The 14836-nt window shown below is 46.7% G+C and overlaps 1 long non-coding RNA gene across 3 annotated transcripts in view; it reads left to right on the top strand.

The window, feature by feature from the left end:
• The window catches only part of LOC146073915 (uncharacterized), a 73545-nt gene that overhangs the window by 33960 nt on the left and 24749 nt on the right, over positions 1 to 14836 (top strand). For 2 of the 3 annotated variants that reach the window (XR_014473334.1, XR_014473332.1), the window contains exon 2: positions 9496 to 9668. The exons of the other annotated variant lie outside the window; for it this stretch is intronic. This is a non-coding gene — a long non-coding RNA (uncharacterized LOC146073915). The remainder of the gene's footprint in view (positions 1 to 9495; positions 9669 to 14836) is intronic. 3 annotated transcript variants of the gene reach the window in all.

Raw genomic sequence — 14836 nt, 5'->3', positions numbered from 1 at the left:
CATGTTCTGACCATATTTGGCTACAGCTGAGACCTTTGAATCTCGGTGATGTAAAACGTCTCTGACTTGCACAAGACAATGGAGGTGATCCAAGCAGGAGAGTGCAACAATTTAAGAAATGAGCTGAGTCTTTCAATATGAATTTATGCAAGATTGGTGTGACCCCAGAGTAAGGGTTAATTATCTACTGAGCGTGGTCCACAAGCAGCGTGGGCCAGTCAGGAGGTTAATTACATCCCACTGAATACTCTCTTGGGCAGTGCTGGGATTAATTACACTCTGACCCATCTCAATGATGTAGACATGCTCTGAGACAAGATAGTACATCAATCAAGCCCCATCCAAATGAAGAGCAGTCTGGTAGTGATGGAGTTAATACTAATTACTAGCTCCATAAATATGCCATACTGTGCTAAATGTTTAATATTTCACTAATACATATGAGCTAATTGACAGGAGACTACGCAACCGGCCGAGCTTTATTTTACCTAAATAAAAAATGAAGATGAGAATTTGAATTCAAATAATCTCTGTATTTCACCTACAGTATGTATCTGTTTCTCTTTTGTTATTTGTCTGCTCAGATACTGGCAAAAGTACATGGAACAATCCGTTCTGAATTTCATCCTACCTGTTAACAACATAGTAAATGGCAGAATGATGTAGGTGCCATTTTTGGTGTAAGTGGAGTGGGATTCTGTTCAGGCTCCATGTTGTTACTACTTCAGGGAAGCTTCATTCCCTATACCAAGATGGCCACTGAGGTTATTACTGAGCATGTGCTGATCCATCTTGGGACTGTGTGAGTGTGCCCTAGTGGGAGACAGTAGTCTTCCACTCCGCTCCAGGGAGACCTGTGATTGCCTGTGGTTTTAGGTGCTGTTGCAGCATCCCGCACCACTTCCCCGCACTTACGTACAACTGACCAGCTGGTGAGCTGCGTGACAACCCAGTACACTGACGTTCTACTCCAGTGCGTGCAATAGTGAGTACAGCAGTGCCTGCTTATCACTCTACTAGTGGAGAAATTGGGTTGTTCATAGTTGTAACGGTATCCACGGGTGTGTACAAAAACCCCCAACAATTAGCACTGTAAACCCCGACTTTCTGTACAAAGGACCTTATGCTGGTCCATTCGCTCCCCTGCGTGTTCGCACCGGGGAGAGATGAAAACCTCTATGCGCATGTGCAGCCGCTTGGTGCGAGTGGCCATGGTGAATTGATTATTCACTGGCTCGCACACAGCACGGCAGGCTGGGTGGCGGCAGTGAGCGGTCACACCCATGGGAACTCCCAGCGATTTTATATAGTGTGGCGAGCGCAGCGAGCCACCGAACCCGAAGCTTGGGAGCGCAGAGAGCACCACAAGGGGACGCAGATTACTTTACATGTATTCCGCGGGAGGTGCGATGCGATCCCCCCGGGGCTAAGAGAGCAGAGAATAAATTACATAGGTAAATCGCATCGCATGGCCCTTAAAATCACCCATGTCATGCCATGCGATTTCAGAATAGCCCACTAAGCAAATAGCTTAGTAGGCGCCCAACAAACATATAAGTTCCAAAATAATTTGACCATCAAATGATTTCCTCTAATTTATGCAAAAAATCCAGTTGCATGCCTGCGGTGGACCGCGGCATACGAGGGGGGCGCTGGCGGCTGCGTGGGCGGCGTTTGGTGGACTCGCAACCTTGCAAGTCAACCAGAATAAGATCCAGAGTCCTGATTGACTGTGCAGGAATAAATCGGGACAATTGCAAGGTTTGGAAATGTCATTCCTTCTACCTCTTACCGAGTATTGCTCCAAGCAGTAATATAAAACCATGTTTTACAAGGGAGTGTTGCGAGCGTAAGGACAGTCTTTATATCTTGGTCCTACTTACCATTATTGTGTAACAATTTCAGTGATTTCACAAAAGGCGATATCTGCCATTGAAAAGAGAGAAACTAGAATAACAGATCGGAGACTGTAACAGATAGAGTTTAGCTTTGATTATAAACTTCTAAAAACCCTGATATCTGAGGACATGAGATAAGTATAAACCGGATCCTTTTGATTTAATCAGCAGGCTCGGCAATACGCTGCTAATACATAGACATCTCAAGGGGTGTTTAAACCTACAAGCGGTGCGCCTGCTCAAGAACTGAATGTAACCAAGTTGAAGTCGTTTTTAATATTGGTCTTATATTTCTTGGGGAGCACGTCTGTAATTAGCCGGCCATTTCTTAACATTGACATTTTATGCATTCATGAGCTTTGAAAAATTCAACAGATGGGGGAAAAAAAATCACCAAGGGTGGTCAGGCCATTCCAAACCGTAGAGTTTTACTTTACAAAATCCATCCTTAATAGGAAACCTCCAAAGGATTCTATTGATGGTAATTTAAAGAGCGAAAAAAGCAGGGTTCATTTGCAATGAAAATTAGTTTTTTGAGTCAACTATTTAAGCTCTGGCATCTTTATACGGAAGACGGTGAACTATGAGCATGGTACATGATGCTGAAGGGCAGAGAGAGAGTGTGCACTAGACTTTTACAGACGACGCAGTAATTATACTGTAGTTCTAAGGATTTTAGTATTTGTCAATTTACAGCAAACCAAGGGCATATAACATGAGGATGTTCTAGCAGATTCGATGGCGGTATTCCCCTTCCATTCTCAGGGGCAAACAAAGGACTTCTGGAGGGGGGGTTTCTAAGTGTCGGATTTTAGACCAATTGTTGCCAGCCCACAACGGGTGAATAATTACCCTTTTTACAAGCTATTGTCTAACCCAAACATAGTATATATTATGTAATATAGAGCGTCAGCATATGCCCATGGACCAGGGGAAGAGCGGCATCAGGGCAACTGGAAATCCCCCCTTCATTTACATATGGCTTTGCTTACAACCGTGCAAAACAAAATTCAGCAGATTTAATTTCATATTGACTATAAATTATGGAGTCCTTTCTCAACCATAGTTTCTGTTACTACCAAATCCAATGCTGGGCAATTCCCTGGCAACACAAGCTGGGCGATGCCTGCGTGGGCCAGAGGGGCTGACATCACATGACATCAGCGCCTGCCCCCTTTTCGGCAATCTGCGGCCAAATAAAAGTCAATTTAGACTGACCATTGACCATTGAATGAGTTCTCTCCCATTCAGACGCATTCGGCGGCGGCGCTGACTTGTTTGCTAGGCTGCGAGTATTTATATAAAAAAGGCTTTATTTTTGCAGTATTTTTTTTATGAAATGTAAAGTATTTATAATATACCGGGTATACATTTTCCACTAGAATTAGTGGAACTTAAACCCAATTTAGTTCCACTGAATACAGTATGTAGAAGGCACCACATCAGCCCCAGCTTGGACGCAGTTTCAAAAACGAGTTGGCTGCCAGTTGCCTAAAGGCTCCCATACACTTATGCGAGTTCTCAGAGAGAGAAGTGACTTAAGAATTCCCTTGAACCACCCGGGCGGCAGCATTGCATACGATATATATCGCATGTGGTCCTTTTGCACATGATCCCATTCCCTGCTCCTGGAAGGAGGTGAGAGGTTGAGGTCGGACGTGGTAGAGGTGTCAATCTTCGAGTCTGACGAAGTCCATTGGACGAAACGCGTTGAGGGCTTGTCCATCCTGATGGTGAACCTGCTGGTCTGTGTGCTGGGTTGCAGAGTGAAGCATTGCTGTGTAGCTGAACCAGGATCTCCGTTTGTACGCACTTTCGGACGCTGGTGACATCTATATGCATCTTTTATAACCCCTGTGTATGTGAGCTTTTATATTTGACTAAATTGTTGTTACCTATTGCTTACACGTGCGCCTCCTCCATTCCTTTCCACATATATATATATATATATATATATAATGCCGTGGGGGGTGCCACAAACTTTTTTGCAAGGGGGAGCTTAAATTTATAGTTAGGCCACTGGGGTCGAGGTTGTGTCCATTTCAGAAAAAGGTGGTGGGGGTGTCAGACCCACTTTCAGGAGTGATTAGGCCAGAGTGTCTGCAACCAACACAGATTTACTGGTCTTGTCCAGTTTAGGCCTATTCAGATGGCAGCTCTATGCTTATCCGATGCTGTGACTTTGGATGCAGCAGTGGATCAGAGAAGCCGGCAGTCGGTCTGTCTTTTTCCTAAAGATACCTCCTGCATCATTAGCATAATTTTGCACACAAAGATGTCTTCCTAGTGGATACCTGAATCGAACCCTTGGTATGAAGAGAATTGAATCCAAGCAATGAATATGAAGATGTTACAAGCGACATGTTACTGGGTACAGACATGTTACACGACTTATTATCTATCCCACACTTGCATAGAGCGGTCAAACTCCCTTCCACTTGTAGGATGACCATTGCAGAACTTCAAACCAAGAACAAAGGTTCTAACTCCAACCCCCCCCCCCCCCACCCCCCATCATCATACTGCTGTGAAGAATAAAAAACAATAGTAACACAATTAAGCAAAAACGCTCACAGAGCACAAAATCCTAAAACAACACTCCATCAGGTATCACCGTCCATTACATTGATATACAGTGCACTTCATAGTCAGTAAATGTGCTGTCTATAAACTTTAGAAATGTGGTTTAGTGCCAAGAATTCATAAAATCGCCGTCATGATTCAGCGCTGTTCACTTTTGCCCTTTTTTGTAAATGATGCTCACTATCTATGGGATTTAGAGTTTAACCATCCTTGGAAAAAAGCTCTTATTGAGCATCAACTGCAACACAATGATGTTATGTCCCCTGGTCCTTCCCTGTCTGTCTTGAACATGATTCATCAATCACTTGTCAGGTCCAGGCCAGGATGCAAGAAATGAGCTGTTTGGGCAGGCGAGGGTGAGAACGCTTTCAGTCTGCAAGGATGTGCGCAGATCTTCGGGAGATTAGAAGTGTCTGTCTCTGTCACGCGGGATTATTAATGAAATGCCCCAGAGGTTTAAATGTCTTAATGGCAAGTGGAGGGGATGGAAGATGTAAGGACGTTAGGGAGAATCTGTGATTGGGCAGACATCATCTTTCTGGAGACATTTCTGTATATGTTGTGATATGTTTCTTGTGCCTGTGATATTGGGGGTTATTCTGATTCACTCGGAAACGCACAATCACTCTGATGGACAAAACCATGTGCACTGCAGGTGGGCATGATGTAACATGTGCAGAGAGAGTTAGATTTGGGTGGGGTTTGTACTTCTGATATCTATATTGCAGTGTAAAAATAAAGCAGGAAAAAAGAAAGACACGCACTAGGCGGGTCAAGCAGCGCTTGTATCAATGAATGTTACTTAATGGTTTAGAACAATGTAACAAATTTTACTGTTTTAAAATACATACAAGGTACAATATTACATAAAATGTAAAGGTAAAAAACAATAATGTATAATGGTATAATAGGTATAATGGTATAAAAGTAAAATTGGAATGAATAAAATAAATACAGCCCCGCCTCAATGGACACGTCTGAATGTAATTTGTGATCACTTTGTTGGGGGACAGGTAAGTGCACGTTACCAACAGAGGATTTTGGATCCTTTGAAGTATGGATGAAGCTGGAGAGTCCTCACGATGTATGCGGCTGTGTGGATTGCCGCTGGAGGAGAAGTGGCTCACTTGATGTATTTCAGTCCTCTAATTGAAGGTGTGAGAGTAGATGTTGATTGTCTCAATCACCGGAGGAATGTCTGAAGCGATGCACCCCAATAAAAGTTCCAGCAATTTAAATGAGAAGTGGCTTCCGTGCCCAATAACGGTCCTCACTGGTATAGATGGTTTTTACCAGGGGTTGTAGAGCATGGTGTCCGCCATGGAATAGTGTCCAGATGGAGAAATCATGAAATGATGTCCACAGTGGGAGAAAGCGTCACAGCAATGTCCAGAGGCAGGGGAGAGATCATCTAACGCGTTCCACTGCGTCATGCAGCTTTATCAAAGGTGTAAAAAAAAGCAGACAGTATTTACCCTGCACAGAAACAATCAAACACCCAAATCTAACTCTCTCTGCGCATGTTACATCAGCCCCACCTGCAGTGCACATGGTTTTGTCCATTAGAGTGATTGTGCCTTTCCGAGTGAATCAGGATAACCCTCATTGTGTAAATGTTGATGCATCGTACTATGGTGTACGTGGAACGGCGATGATACATTCGGGAACAGCCGGACGCTCAGACTACTCGTTGTTCCTTACGGTAAATAATGAATCTACAGCTCTTTATATTACTTCATGATGTCTATAAATAATTGAAATAAAGGCCCCGATACGGTACATTGAGGTATCGCACGCAGCCTGGCATGCTCGGTGTATACTCGCTGGGGATCCGTAAGTTAGGTACAGGCATGGCCGGCGCAACCACTAGGCAGCCTTAGGCATTTGCCTAGGGCGCCGGCCACTGGAGGGCGGCAATTTGGAGCAGGTCCCCCCCAGATGGAGGTGAGTGTTGGCAGCGTCCGCAACTCCCCTCCCCATGGACCCGTTTCCCCTCCCCACGACTGCAGTTATTTAGCGGCACTGGCCGCATCCCCCGTCACAACTCGCCCCTGGCAAACCCCCATGGAATGACGCGTCGGCATCCCGGCACCCCCCCTGTGTGGAGCAGGGGAGCAAGTGAACGCCGGCGAGGCGATACCCCCCCCCCCCCTATGGAACGGCTGTTCTGCCGCTGCAATGCCCGTACCCAGGGGAGCAGGTGAGCGTTGGCACCCCCCCACCAGCCTGGGGCGCTCCGGTATCTGGCACCAGCCCTGGGTACAGGATAAGCAGTTCTTTTGCAAATAATGTATCGTATGCAAAGCCACTCACTGCCCTAGGATGGAACAAATCCTTGTGGCAGCCACAGCGATCTCCAGATCCGATCTGATGTACCCTGGGCTGCACTTACATGTACGATATGACACTTTTCCAAGATTTATCATCTCCATGGGTCGAAATCGTGTGAAAAAAGGTCATATCGTACTAGTGTATGGGCACCTTAAGGCTTGCAAAACATGGGGATCCATGTACTTGGCCTTGGAGAGAGATAAAGCACCAACCAAGCAGCTCCTGTCATTTTTTATTGATGCTTAATAAGAGCCTGTAACATGGCAGTTAGGAGCTGATTGGCTGGTACTTAGGGCCTTATTTTAGTTCACTCTTTCTGACAAAATCCTTCTTAGATGGACAAAACCATGTGCACTGCAGGTGGGGTAGATGTTACTTGTGCAGAGAAAATTAGATTTGGTTGGGGTTTTACTTCAAAGTGAGATCTATATTGCAGTGTAAAAATAAAGCAGCCAGTATGTACCCTGCACAAAAACAAAATAACTCACCCAAATCTAATTCTCTCTGCACATGTTACATCTGCCCCCCTGCAGTGCACATGGTTTTGTCCATCTAAGAAAGATTTTGTCTGAAAGAGTGAACTAGAATAAGGCCCTTAATCTCTGTTCACTTTACAGATGTAGCACCTCTCATAAAGCTGGTGATAGAATTGCCAGCCCCCGCCATCCGCCGGAAGGGGGCGAGCATGCAGGGGATGCTCACGCACCCCGTGTCCGACGGAGCTCTCTGACGCCTCCCTGTCACTCCCCGCCGGTCCCTAATGCCTCCCCGAACCCCCCACCAAACCCTGCCCGTCTCCCTGAAGCGGAGACGGGCAGGGATTCCGCTGCCCACCGCCGTACGGCGTGGGAGATTCTCGCACATCCCCATCAGTCGTAGCGCCTCTCCGCCAGCGATCGTCAGCGGAGGGGATCTGGCGAGCGCTGGGGATAAATGAGAGCCGCTCCATCTGCTTCTCTCTCCAAGGCATACACTGTGCGATTTGGACCGATATCTCCCAATTGTGGGGGGATTGAGCCAAGAAATTGGGTGAAATCAGCCCAAATCGCATGTGTATGACATTTGATCCGATGTGCGGTCCCATATATATAACATACTTCATATGCGCAGCCATCAGAGGCAGCACATCACTTTAGACTTTTAGCACCAGCGATGTATCGCATTCAATTTGGTCCGTAGGTGTCTGCCAGCGGTGCCGCCACAAACAGTACAATGATCATTGGAGAATCTGTAGGATACTGGGTCATATGAACAGGACACACTAGGCAGCAAAAGCTTTTTAACTTGTAAACCGAAACCCGCCACCCGATAAAAAATGTTTTTGTTTCCTATTTGGGTTCAGTTCTTTTAGTATGTTTGGTTATTCCCATATATCATCCAGATAGACATTTATGTCATGTACACTACAGCTGTGTAGCTGAGGCTGCAGCTGTGTAAATTCGGAGCCAGTATTCAGAGCCAGTTCAGCACACAGGTGAGCAGTCAGGAACCTGCCACGGGTATCCAAGCGATGATCCGGGGACAAGGTCTGGAGCAAAGCCAGGGAACTATCAGACAAGGTCTAGTCATAAATCAGTCAAACAAGCAAAGAGTTCCTAGGGCCACAGGCACATGCTGCAGTATTCCCTGTATCTGTTTCTGGAAAAAAAAACGCAGTAAGAATTTTTTTACTTTTGTACTTCTTCCTGACGTGGCTAAAAGGGAAAGGTGATTTTAAAGGTTAATCGCTGTTACAGGTCCCCTGTCACCTACTATTTCCCTATTACCCCTACCTCCACAGTCAACTGCTATCTCCCTGTGACCCACAGTCACCTGCTATCTCCCTGTGACCCCCAGTCACTTACTATATCCCTTTAATTTCCCCCTCCATCCACTTGTTATCTCCCTGTTACCACACTTGCCTACCTGACCATGAGGGACGCGATGGTCTGTTCCTGGACCTCCCTGATAATGTATGATTGCCATCACCTGTGGTGACACCTTTCTTATCAATTACCGAGCTCCCCACAGGTGATGGCAATCCTACATTACCAGGGAAGTCCAGGAACAGAGCATTTTCTCCCTCATGGAGAAGGTCAGATAGTCAAGAATGCCTGTAAACCCCCTGGCACCTACTATCTCTGTCACCCCTGCCTCCCTGGTCACTTACTATATTGGGGGTACCAATGTGTGGCCACACCCCTTCCCTGTGTGACCACAACCCAATCTTGCAGCACTCACCTTTGGCACGCATTTATAATACTTATCCGATCAAAGGGCGCCAAAATCGATATTAATTTATCAAATAAATGGCGCTCGGGCCGACCCTGATCAGCAGGTAGCATACAGTATACCCCTCTTTTCAGACCACAGTTGAAAATAACACTGTTTTTAATCAATCTGGTTCTACCATTACAGTATATAATGTAACATTTATAATGCATACAAGCAATGTTTACACCAATGCAAATATCTATTCCATATCGGTTAATTCCGCTCCCTCCCATCGTTCTAACAACCTGGCTCCTGCTAGAACAGCTCGGCTGCCCGGTTCCAGGCTACTTGCTATACACGTGATACACTGTTAATACTTAATAAGGGCGGCTTGTGCATTATTAAATGAAAGAGCACTGTGTGTTTCATTATAGATTAAAGTGCAGCCTTGCTTCTCATTCACCCGGTGCTTTTTTTTTCTGTTCTACAGTATAAAAGGGGATGCAAAAGCCTGTAAGCAAGGACAGACAGCAACACCTGTACTGCCTGGCAGCGGTTCCTCAACCACAGGCTGGCACAAATCTGTGCTAGTCCGTTTCACTACACGCAGATACAGGAGAGCTCAGGATGGATTCATTTGAGAGGTGAAACCAGCACATACAGGTACAATGAGGCTTCTGAATCATACAGTGCACAACTTCCAGCTCTATATGTACAGCAGGGCTATACTACTCCACTGCACCACAAGGACCACTGCGTGTAGGGTGCGTGCCATTATGTAGTCATGTGACTTTCTGATTCTATTGCTGGTAACTGTGAGTAGTGGTTTTCACTCATAAACTACCAACGGCCCCTCCAAGTGTAAGACCAATGCAGCACATACAGTAGGTCATTCTGGTTGACTTGCAAAGCTGTGAATTTCACAGCTTTGCCAGCCAACCAAAACGCTGCCCACATTAACGTCTCCCCCCCCCCCCCCCCCCACTGGCCTGCTGCCCTGGATACTAGTACAGACTACACCATGGGACCATCAGTAGCTGGGGATCTCACACTGACCTGCTGCCACCCAGATACTAGTGCGGACTACACCATCAGACATCAGAAGCTGGAGCTCTCACACTGGCCTGCTCCCACCCAGATACTAGTGCAGACTACACCATCAGACCATCAGTAGCTGGAGCTCTCACAATGGCCTGCTCCCACCCAGATACTAGTGCAGACTACACCATCAGACCATCAGTAGCTGGAGCTCTCACACTGGCCTGCTCCCACCCAGATACTAGTGCTGACTACACTATCAGACCATCAGTAGCTGGAGCTCTCGCATTGGCCTGCTCCCACCCAGATACTAGTGCGGACTACACCATCAGACATCAGTAGCATAGGCGAATCTAGGGGGTGGTCCAGGGATGCACCGAACCACCCATTAGCCTATTTTGGAGCTGAGGGATGGGGCTTTCCAATGAGCCCAGCCCGTGTCTCTAGCCCCCTGGGAACCGGAGATACTGCCAGGCAAAGCTGGAACGTTTTCCCTATAGGCTAACATGGGACCCGCTAATTCCGACCCTCACCCAGTTCAACGGCTGCTAGTTCCCCCTTCGGCATCACTGAAGCGCGAGGTTGATCTCAGTCCAACCCAAATCGCTGGGCCTTCAATCTGATACCAGGCTGGATCCATATGGGTTAATTGGTTCAAGGGATATTGAGGTTAAACCGTTTTTTTTTATTTCTTAAATGTAATTTCATGACTGTTTATGTTCTTTGAGGGCAGATTTATCTGGAACCGAACCGCCCAGTTTCACGGGACCAAAATCATTCGAAGCCAACTCAAAAGTTCTTTAATATGATACTGGTCCCATGTAAATGGGTCAGTTGGTTCCGAAGATATAGCTTTCAAACAGCCGTGACCTGCAGTGCTCTGAATACAGCCGGGCAGCCCCCTGTTCTCTGCCCAGCTGTCAATGACTGTCACCCCTGCAGCTTCTGCTCCAATTCTTATCCCCGCTTTCACCTCAGCCCGCCCCCCCTTTAATCATGTGGTGCCGGCGCCCGGCGTGCTCCCCCTACGTCACGCAGCGCACACAATATTTCAAATGTCCACTCGGCTAGAGGGGACACCAGGAGGGGAGTGGGAGCGTGCTCTGCGCTGCGCTCTGCTCCTCTCCACATAGAAGCAGCTGCACCGCTTTCCATCTCTCCCTGCAGCAGCAGCGAAGGCTCATATAAAAATTTACAGTAAGTGGCACTTTTGGGGGCATTGCTTAAGGGACGGTACAAGTGGCGGTATGTGGGGGCATTAGGCATAATGTGTGGCTTAATGTGTAGGGGGCATTACGGTGTGCAGCATAATGTGTAAGGGGCATTACGTGTGCAGCATCATGTGTAAGGGGCATTATGTGTGCAGCATCATGTGTAAGGGACATTATGTGTACAGCATCATGTGTAATGGGTACTATGGTGTGCGGCATCATGTGTAATGGGTACTATGGTGTGCAGCATCATGTGTAATGGGTACTATGGTGTGCGACATCATGTGTAAAGGGTACTATGGTGCCATCAAGCAAGAACCCCCTAGTAATGAGCACATAGATAAGCAGCACTTATGTGGCAAATATGTAATGGGCATTACGGTTTGTTATATAGTATGTAATGGGCATCATGATGTGTGGCACAATGTGTAATGGACATTATAGTGTGTGGCCTTATGGGTAATTGGCAGTATGGCATGTGGCTTTATGTGTAAAGGGTGTTACGGAGTTTGCTAAAATGTGTAATGGTCATTACTGTGTATGGTCCTTCCCATGAGGCCACGCCCCCTTTTTGACACGCGGCTACGCCGCGCAAAGGTCTCCCTGCTCTTGTGACTAGATCTGGGACCACCCATTACCATAATTCTAGATTCGCCTATGATCAGTAGCTGGAGCTCTCACACTGGCCTGCTCCCACCCGAATACTAGTGCAGACTACACCATGGGACCATCAGTAGCTGGAGCTCTCACACTGGCCTGCTCCCACCCAGATACTAGTGAAGACTACACCATCAGACATCAGTAGCCGGAGCTCTCACACTGGCCTGCTGCCACCCGGATATTAGTGCAGACTACACCATCAGACCATCAGTAGCTGGGACTCTCACACTGGCCTGCTCCCCTGGATACTAGTGCAGACTACACCATGGGACCATCAGTAGCTGGGACTCTCACACTTGCCTTCTCCCACCCAGATACTAGTGCAAATTACACCATGGGACCATCAGTAGCGGGAGCTCTGACACTGTCCTGCTCCCACCCAGATACTAGTGCAGACTACACCATCAGACATCAGTAGCCGGAGCTCTCACACTGGCCTGCTCCCAACAGGATACTAGTGCAGACTACACCATCGGAAATCAGTAGCTGGAGCTCTCACACTTACCTGCTCCCACCCAGATACTAGTGCAGACTACACCATCGGACATCAGTAGCTGGAGCTCTCACACTGACCTGCTCCCCTGGATACTAGTGCAGACTACACCATAGGGCCATCCGTAGCTGGAGCTCTCACACTGGCCTGCTCCCACCCGGATACTAGTGCAGTCTACACCATCAGACATCAGTAGCTGGAGCTCTCACACTGGCCTGCTCTCACCCAGATACTAGTGCAGACTACACCATGGGACCATCAGTAGCTGGAGCTCTCACACTGGCCTGCTCCCCTGGATACTAGTGCAGACTACACCATGGGACCATCAGTAGCTGGAGCTCTCACACTGGCCTGCTCCCACCCAGATACTAGTGCAGACAAGCCTCAAAGGGTTTTCCATATTCCATGATATCTCTTACTGTACCATTGTGTAGTTTTCTGCTAGTGACAGTGCCAGCTGCTGACACCTGGTGACCAGAGCCGGCCCTAGGAACGGCACTGCAGCCTCCTTTAACGTTGGTGATCAGTGGTGGCCGCGGCAGTTGATTGTGAGCGCCACCATCCCCACCGATGAAGTGGACATTGCCCGCCCGTGTCTCCCCACCTGCCCAATGCACGGTGCTGCCTGGAATGACCAGTAGCGTCGGGCCTCCCGCAAATGAACAACTGCCTGCTTGCCTGCTCACAATGATGCGAGCAAGCGGCTCCTCCTTCTTGCATATGTAATGAGCTGCTGGTATCACTCCGCTCATTACATCATGCTGTGACCAGGGACATGTGTAATGCGCATTGTGCTGGGGCAGGAGGACGCTCCGCCTGCCAGCACCGCGTAGAGCTGTGAAGCAGCAGGGGGTGCACTGCGACATTTTGGCAGGCATCAAAACTTCAGCGCCCCCCTCCCTCCCTTGTATTATAGTAACAGCATAGACTGCACCACCTGTATTATAGTAACAGCATAGACTGCACCACTTGTATTATAGAATCAGCATAGACTGCACCACCTGTATTATAGTAACAGCATAGAGTGCACAACCTGTAGTATAGTAACAGCATAGATTGCACCACCTGTATTATAGTAACAGCATAGAGTGCACCACATGTAGTATAGTAAAAGCAGACTCTGCACAACATGTATTAAAGTAATAGCGTATTCTGCGCCACCTGTATTATAGTAACAGTAGAGACAGCACCACCTGTATTATAGTAACAGCAGAGACAGCACCACCTGTAGTATAGTAACAGCAGACTCTGCACAACATGTATTAAAGTAATAGCGTATTCTGCGCCACCTGTATTATAGTAACAGCAGAGACAGCACCACCTGTATTATAGTAACAGTAGAGACTGCACCACCTGTATTAAAGTAACAACAGAGAGTGCATCACCTTATTATAGTGACAGCGGACATAAGTGCCGATTCTGTGGATGCTCCAGGGCCTGAGCACCCACCGTATTGCAATTCTGGATAAAGAGAAGTATGTGAGTGAAATTAACAGACAATTGGAGGACCAAGAAACGCATAAAAAACTGAATCAGGACCCTACGGCCAAAATTAAAAACTCCTTCCATCTATTACTTGAAAAACATTTCAATAATCAAGGTATCAGCAAGAAGGAGTACGACTTTATCAAAATAGAGGAAGAAGTAACACCTACAATTTATATTCTCCCCAAATTGCACAAAAGTTTAGTCGACCCTCCAGGGAGACCAATTATCGCTGGAACAAGTTCGCTTACATCAAATTTATCAGCGTTGATTGATTCCTGTCTCCAACCTCTGGTAATACTTACGAAATCTTATACTAAAGACACTGGGGATGTCTTGAGGTCTATACAAACAATGGAGTGGAATGAACACAGATGGCTGGGAACAGGCGATGTGACCTCACTTTATACGTGCATATCACACGAAGATGGCCTACAAGCCACTAGTTTTTTCCTTGAGAGATCAGAATATTCACCAGCAAGAAAAGATTTTATTCTGGATTCAATCTCTTTCATTTTACATAATAATTATTTTTATTTTGAGGGCAAATATTTTTTACAATTACGGGGAACTGCAATGGGGACAAAATTTGCCCCAAGTTATGCTAATATTTTAATGGCAAGATGGGAAGAAGATTCTATTTTTGATAGCATAACTTGGGGTAATCAACTAAAAACATGGAATCGATACATCGACGACGTCTTGGTAGTATGGTAAGGTACAGAAGCAGATCTTAAATTATTCACAGAGACTCTTAATAACAACATTCATAATATAAAATTTACGTTTGATTTTAGCAAACAAAAAGTACACTTCCTCGACCTAACCATATATGTAATGAATGAGACTGTCCACACCAAAACGTATTTGGGGTGACATTCTATGGACTGCGATTAGCGATTAGCAGGGTAATGCCACAGCCGGGGGAAACTTATTATATAAGC

Source organism: Crinia signifera, chromosome 4, assembly GCF_055691185.1.
Source record: "Crinia signifera chromosome 4, ASM5569118v1, whole genome shotgun sequence".
NCBI classification, from domain to species: Eukaryota; Metazoa; Chordata; class Amphibia; order Anura; family Myobatrachidae; genus Crinia; species Crinia signifera.
This window is presented reverse-complemented; position numbering and strand designations above follow the sequence as displayed.